The sequence below is a fragment of the Ursus arctos genome, unplaced genomic scaffold (assembly GCF_023065955.2).
Source record: "Ursus arctos isolate Adak ecotype North America unplaced genomic scaffold, UrsArc2.0 scaffold_7, whole genome shotgun sequence".
NCBI classification, from domain to species: Eukaryota; Metazoa; Chordata; class Mammalia; order Carnivora; family Ursidae; genus Ursus; species Ursus arctos.
In genome coordinates this window covers 61,411,335-61,419,511 of record NW_026623089.1, presented here as the reverse complement: position 1 = coordinate 61,419,511, position 8,177 = coordinate 61,411,335, and positions in this window count along the sequence as shown.

Here is an 8,177-nt window from a genome sequence, read left to right as displayed (position 1 = left end):
TCAGCTCAGGGCGTGATCCCGGCGATCTGGGATCGAGCCCCACATCAGGCTCCTCCGCTGGGAGCCTGCTTCTTCCTTTCCCACTCCCCCGCCTGTGTTCCCTGTCTCGCTGGCTGCCTCTCTCTCTGTCAAATAAATAAATAAAATCTTTAAAAAAAAACAAAACTATCCATCATTTCATATCACTATAATAAAAAGAAAACAAAAAATGTTTCTCCCTGTGATGAGAACTCTTAGGATCTACTCTCTTAACAACTTTTCCATCTATCACACAGCAGTGTCAGTTATAGTCATCATGTTGTATGTTATGTCCCTAGAAATTAATATGCCTTAAAGTGGAAGTTTACCCCTTTTGACCACCCTCATCCAATTACCCCTCCCTGTCCAACCCCTCCTCCCCGCCTCTGATAACCACAAATCTGATCTCTTTTTCTATGAATTTGCTCTTTTGTTTGTTTTAATTCCACGTATATGTGAGATTATACAGTATTTGTATTTCTCTGTCAGATTTATTTCACTTAGCATAAAGCCCTCAAGATTAATCCATGTCGCAAATGGTAGGGCTTTCTTGCTTTTTTCTTTTTTAATGGCTGAATAATATTCCATTGTTGTGTGTATGTGTATGTGCATGTGTGAGATATAGATAGATAGATAGATAGATAGATAGATAGATCGATCACAACCTCTTTATCCACTCATCCATGGACCCTTAGGTTGTTTCTACATCTTGGCTATTATAACTAATGTTACTATGGACCTGAGGGGTACAAATATCTTTTTAAGTTAGTGTTTTCATTTCTTTTGGATATATTCATGAAAGTGGAATTGTGAAATTATATGGTAGTTCTATTTTTAATATTTGGAGGAACTTCCATGTTGTTTTGCATAGTGGCTACACCAATTTACAATTCCACCAACAGAGTACAAGGGTTCCCTTTTTTCCACATTCTGCCAACACTTGTTATCTCTTGTCTTTTTGATGATAGCCATTCTAACAGGTGTGAGGTGAAAGCTCATTGTGGTTTTAAATTGAATTTCCCCAGTGACTTGTGATGTTGACCATATTTTCATGTACCTGTTGGCCTTTCATATATTTTCTTTGGAAAATATGTCTATTTAGATTCTTTACCCCTTTGGCCATTTTAAAATTGGATTATTTGGGATTTTGTTTGTTTGTTTCTTTTGCTATTGAATTGTAGGAGTTCTTTATATATTTTGAATATTAACCCCTTATCAGATATATGGTTTGCAAATATTTTTTCTCATTCCATAGGTTGTCTTTCACTGTGTTGAGGTTTTCTTTTGCTGTGCAGAAGCTTTTTAGTTTGATGTAGTCCCAATTGCTTATTATTGTTTTTGTTGCTTGTGCTTTATGTGTGATTTCCAAAAATTCATTACCAAGACCCATGTTAAGTAGCTTTTCCCCTGTTTTCTTCTAGGAGTTTTATGGTTTCAGGTCATTTATTTAAATCTTTAGTTTATTTCTAGTTAATTTTTGTGATTGGTGTAAGATAGGAGTCAAGTTTCATTCTTTCACCATGTGAAATATGCAATTTTCCCAGCATCATTTGTTGAAGACACTATCTCTTCTTCATTGAGTAGTCTTGTTTCCCTTGTCAAATATTAGTTGACCATATATGCTTGGGTTTATTTCTGATCTCTCCTCTGTTCCGTTGGTTCGTTTGTCTGTTTTTCTACCTGTACCATACTGTTTTAATTACTATAACTTTTATAGTACAGCTTGAAATCAGGATGTGTGACACCTCCTGTTTTCTTCTTTCTCAGGATTTCTTTGGCTAGTCAGGGTCTTTTATGGTTCCAGGTAAATTTTAGGAGTGTTTTTTTCTATTTCTGTAATACACGCCATTGGAATCTTGAGAGGAATTGCATTGACTCTATAGATGACTTTAGGTAGTGTTGATGTTTTAATAACATTAATTCTTCAATCCAAGAACACAGGATACCTTTCCATTTATTGGTGTCTTCAATATCTTTCATCAGTGCTTTCTTGCTTTCAGAGTAGTTTTCAAAGTTGTTTTGTACCTCTTTGGTTAAATGTATTTCTAAATATTTTATTGTTTTTGATGCTATTGTAAATGGGATTGATTTCCTTATTTCTTTTTCATAAAACAGTGTTACTGTACAGTTTTTAAATGCCCTTGCAAATGTAAGTCATATACACACACACATACCCTCTATCGTCATCTCTACAGCTAGTGTTGATCCTCAGAAGTATTATAGAATTGTCATATGACAGAATGGGCTTTTCTTCCTTTTCATTTTAAAACATCCCTGTCTGCTTCCTTGTTTCAGCCCCCTGTAGTGAATGAAGAAAACCTTGCAAAGGTTTATAGGTACAGGTTGGACTCCCTAAGCAAAGAACACTGCAGGATGCTTTTGTATGTAATGAGAACTCCCAAATTCACAGTTTTAAACAATCCAGGTATCTAAATTACTGATGCATTAAATTCACTCAGGTAATACAGTAGTAAATAAAATAACTTTTAACACAAACATTGGCCAGTTTCTGGGAGTTTTCATAAATTGAAATGTATCTTCATAATCAAATTCCTTTTGTTTTCCTTTGTATTGTTTCAATTTTGTACAAATAAATTAAGATTTAAAGCCTATAGGTAATTTAATAAACATTTAATGCAGAATGTTTGTCATTAGAAGAAATGTTTGTCATTATATAGTAGGCCTTTATATTAAGAAAGAACAGTAAACAGAAATATTGTTTTCATTTCTTCAAATGGTAAAGCCAGAGCTGTCTATGGGTGAAAATAATGCTGAAACTAGTTTAGTTGAAAGAAAGAAAAAACTATAAAAGGGGGGAGGGAGGTCGAGAGGGAAGGAGAGAAGGGAAAAAAAGCGATTACCCACATTGGATTCCAGTTCTAAATCAGCACTTTAGTTTACAATATTTTCAAATCCTCACCAAGGGGTTTGGTAGAGGATAATTGCAATATTTGAGTCGCTAAATCAATTTAAGTCACATTAATGATCTGTAAACTTTAAAACTGTTAGTTTTAGTGATTCTGTAGCATTCCTGATTTCAAATGAACACATTTGTAATCATGAGAACTACTAACTTGATGTGGAAGCAAAGGGAGATAGAGATCAGCAGTGGTCACACTACATTATTATCCAATTGTGCTTAATGGAGAGTTTATAGTGAATGGGAATGATAAGAATTCTTGTTTCAGCCTAAATCAATGTTTTGCTTTGCTTAAAAAGTTACTAGGGTATTGAGTAAATGTTTCCCTTTAGTATGGGAGTTATAGCATATAATTATGATCTACTAAAGTAAGTGAAAAGAAACCAACTTTAAACAATTATATAACAATATTTTTAACATTTGTTTAATGCTTAGATTATTTTTAGTAGTAAAAAAGTATGTTTGTATGTAATAAAGAAATAGATAATAAATTAGATTGTCATGATTCCCTCTCCCCCTCAAATCTCTCCTCCCTCCTCTTCTCCTCTTTTTTTCAACTAGTGGTGCGACCACCTATCTATATATAATTAGTCTCTGGTAACACTAACTATAACAAGTCCATAAATGTATGAATGAGCAAATACAAAAATGATGAGTAACAATAACAATGTACTTCCGTAGGCCAGGCTTTGCATTAAGTACCAAGGAATCCTCCATGAATAAGACATGGGAGCTCCCTGGAGGAGCTGAGAATTTAGAATCCCCACTAAGGACTGATTTCTATTTCCACTAGTGGCCTCATTAGAGCAAAAGAATGGCAGCTCTTAATTCTTCGTACAGCTATTCAGAAAGCATATTTCCCAGGTCTAGCAAACAACTAAACTATAATGATTCTCTAGTCTCCAGGAAAATGACCACTGAATTCTACATTTGGAAAGGATGACTGCCTTGTGTAATGCTGGTCAAGTCACTTGTCAGGGGTGACTTAATCTTTATCAACATCTTGTATTCTTAGCCATTTAAAGAGATACTTAGAAGAAACAAGGGATATTACCTTAATTTCACAAATTTTATGACCATGGAAAAGAGCCAAAGATGGGTTTTAGCTGCAGTCAACTTTTAAAATATATTTTGGCTTGAAGTATAGAAATATGTCGTATTTCCAGAGATAGCTGAGGAAGAGGTAGGGTTTATGATATGATGCTTTAGAATGATGGCCATATAGGATGGACAGTGGCCTTAAGTGTGACACAAACCCAAGGTTGTAGCCAGAGAGAGAAGCAATTCCAGCCTCTCCTGTATCTCCCCATCTTTTCTGTCCTACTCTAGAAAAATTACTGGAAGCAAGTGGAAGTGATATTTACAGACATGCCACAGAATCTGCTTTACTTTATAACTTATAGAAAATCCTGTCCATTTTGATACAATAAATGTTTCTCATTAGCAGATTGTTTGTGTTATACTTCACAGGACACATCAAAGTATGGTAACACTAAAGTTTAGAACTTGGACATGTATTCACTGTCTTCTAGTCACACTGTCAGGTGGATGGCTTGGTCACAGTGGACACAGGCTGTGTTCAACTTACAGTAAGCATTCATGCAGAAGACCCTCATTAGAAATGCATGGAGGGCAATGGAGGCACCATGTTAGGAACATGTTTCTCTCTCACTGGATGAGTGCTGTTAAACTCTTCTTTTCCCTCTTCATAGAAGGTCTAGTCTTGGTTTAAAGCTGTATTTCCTCTAAGTGGATCTCTACTACCAAATTTATAATTTTTGCCATTATCTATGCATCAACATGCAAAGACTTAGTAAGTACTTAAATACTTGATAATTTTCTTTACCTTGGCTCACAGTATTTACATAGTTTATCCCAAACAACAACACCAGTGAATCAAGCTTTTATATGCCTGCTATATACTTTCTACTACATATTAAAATGTGTAATTAAAATCTAAAATGTTTATTGGTGCACATCCCTAAAATATCTTATCCAATTTATCCCAGAAATGTGAGAACCATTCTTAGAACAAAACTGGTTTAGTGCAATATGGGATCTGTTCAAATTGGGAAAATGGCATTGTGAACAATCGTTTAAGTCACATTTTTAAAATTCAGGTATAACTAATTTTAACACATGGAGAAACAATCTGTAAAATGCTAATGGGACTCAACATGGGTGTCCCAAGAGATTATAAAAAATAGCATTTGTCAGATACTTTGTTGAAATAATGATGTTAGAAAAATTTTGTCTGAAATAATAGGTCTTATGCATTTTTGAAATTTCTTCACAGTAAGTGGACAATCATTAACTTGTGACAAGTTTCTTTTAAACTTATTATAAGAGAAATCCCAGTCTTCTCTTACAATCCATTAATGATATAATTAGGAAATATTTTCAAATAAATTCTTTAAGGGGTTCCTTCCTCTCAAGCAAAGGAGGTTGAGGGACAAAGGCCCATGTGAAAAAAACCTCTGGGAAATCATGATATCAGGGTCTCTTAATATGAACTGGGTTCCCAGGCAATACCCTTTCATAATTCCTTCATTAATGCCATGGGAGCGATTGATTTGATTCTAGTTTTACTGTGCGTAAGCCATTCCCGCAAGTGGAGATGTAGCACGTGGTACAATATCACATGCCCAGCATCATGCTTGTTCCTATGAAAAGACCTTCATGGGAGATGTGATCTCTGGTCTCTCAAGCAGCCTACAGTCTAGCTAATGAGAAAGAGAGAAATAAATAGAAGATAATTTATAGCCAAGGGCTAAATAATGAGCCAGTGTCAATCAGCACTGAAGGAAAGGAAGATCAAGGGGACCAGAATCCTTCAGAAAAACTTCATGGAACAAATGGAACTCAGGCTGACCCTATGATTGGTCACAGTCAAAGAAACAAAAAGAAGGGAAGGCATGCCAGAGAAGATAAAACATGAATAAGGATACAGATGCCAGTGGGAGTGAGCTGGTGTTTCCCATCCCCTCGTGGGGCAATGCGGAGACTGGACTAATCATTGCCGGGACTGCCAGCCCTGTGTTTGTTAAAATACATCATTGCCAAGATAAAAGAAAAAGAGATTTAGCTTTCACAAAATAAAAACTTCCAGAAAAACTGAATGCATTCCCTTAGGGTAAAACAAAGCATGGAGAATTTCAACTCCAAAAGCAGAATTTTTCCGAGTTAGAGATAATAGGGGGAACAGAACGGGAAGCCAGTTCGTAGCCCTAGGAGGGAGCTTGCCAGTATATGCGGCAGCTACACATTTTTCTCTTCTCTTTATATTAACATTACACCCATGTTCACATTTATTTCCTTGGGGATGGGTATCTGTTTCTCATTAGAACCCCCACTTTATCTTCCTTTTTGGTATCCTTTCTCAATTATTAAATTTTATGCCAATTAATCTTATTAATAAAAGACCCTAGATTCAAGTAACATTTTTTTTCTTGGGTTTGGAATTGCTTAAGCAGACTAAGAGTAGAGTCAAATCAGTCGCTCCCATGGGCATTAACGAAGGAATCATGAAAGGGTGTTGCCTGGGAACCCAGTTCATGTTAAGAGACCCTGATATCGCGATTTTTCACATGGGCTTTTGTCTTTCATCCTCTGCTGCTGCTGCATTTGCTTCATGCATGATTTTTGCTCTCACAGCCAGATGCCCCTGGTCGGGAGGAGAAAATACCAGCCCCGAATGGACATTCCCAAATACTCAGGTATTTACTTTGTAGGCAAACATCTGCGCTTTGGGGACAGTGCTTATCCAAATGATTTGATAATCTTCATTGTTGCATTTGAATGGTCCTAGGAAAATGTAGGTTCTTATCATTTGCCTACAATTTATTATTATCTCAGTACTATCACTGCACTGGAAAATGGTGGTTTAGTTTTGAAAATTAATGTTAAAATTGTACCATGATTTGGATTTTGAAAAAGCTTTTCTTAAACAAGTCACCCAATTTGCCTTCTCCCCACTGAGTGGTGGAGCTATTTTACTATCATTCATATAGAAATAGCTCTTCATCCTGCGGGAATAACCGACGAGAGAGCTTGAATTCCCAGGCAGATACATAAGGGACACTATATTAATGCTTTCGACTCTGCTGACCTCGGCAGAGATCTTGATACCAACCTGAGACACACCCTCTCTCTCCATTAAAAACCAATGTACCCTGACCACTTCAACTGCAAAATAAAAACGCAGAATCACTCAATAAGCTTGTGTGAGTAATATAGTTCCGGGGAAAACTGTATTTATAAAAACTTTGGACTAAATTGAGAATAGGCTTTTGGACTCAAATCAACAAGTGAGGCAAAGAAAATAGGGAAAACAAGCCCATTTATTATCATTACCTTTTAGAAAATACCCAACACGCTTTGCACCAAGATGTAAGAACACATTTGATGGGTGATCTTGTTTCTGTGTCATGATGTTCGCAGAGAGGGTCCGGCATACCGACAGCACTCCCAGCAACAGTCCAGGGAGTTGGTTTTCCTCTTTGGGAAGTCATAAATCTTGCGGCTGTTTATCATGACCTAACAAAACCTCTGTCTGAAAGAATGGCAGACGCATTCTGACTCTAATCTCTAACATCAGCTTGGGCTGGCTGGTAACATGTGTTTACACAGAGCTGTCCAAAAGCTGGGACATGTGATGAGTGTCATGGACCTGCCTTCCTTGGGCAGTCTAATTGCCGATCACTACCTGATACAGTAGGGAAGGGGCTCCTACCAGGCTGGAGAATTCCAGAAGGGCAAGGGGAAACACTTCTAAGGCTAAGTCTGAAACCAAAGGAATACAAATGCAGATTAAACAGATTTCCAACACTTATAATCAATAAATTTGGTAACATCACAAATCTTGTAGATTCTATTCCAGAAAGATCTTAAAGAAATAAGATGACAACAGGAGGTAGCTACGACTAAGACTGAAAGATTGAAATAACAAAATCGCACTGCCTGGGACTCGGGCTGCAAGAGAAACCATGAGGAATCAGACCAGAAGAGCTTTCTTCTCAGATGAAGAGCACCCAGGAGACAGGAAGAGAGATGGGGCTGGGAGGCAGAGGGAAGCTTCCGGAACAAGCCATAAAAGTGCATAACTGGGTCTGCCAATGATGGCATTAAGGAAAGTGGCTGGAAAATCAATATGGAAAGCAAAAAAAAAAATTTTAAAGAAGTCTTGAGAAAAATGAAAAACAGCCTCATTAAAACATTTGGAAGTGATTATAAAAACCAC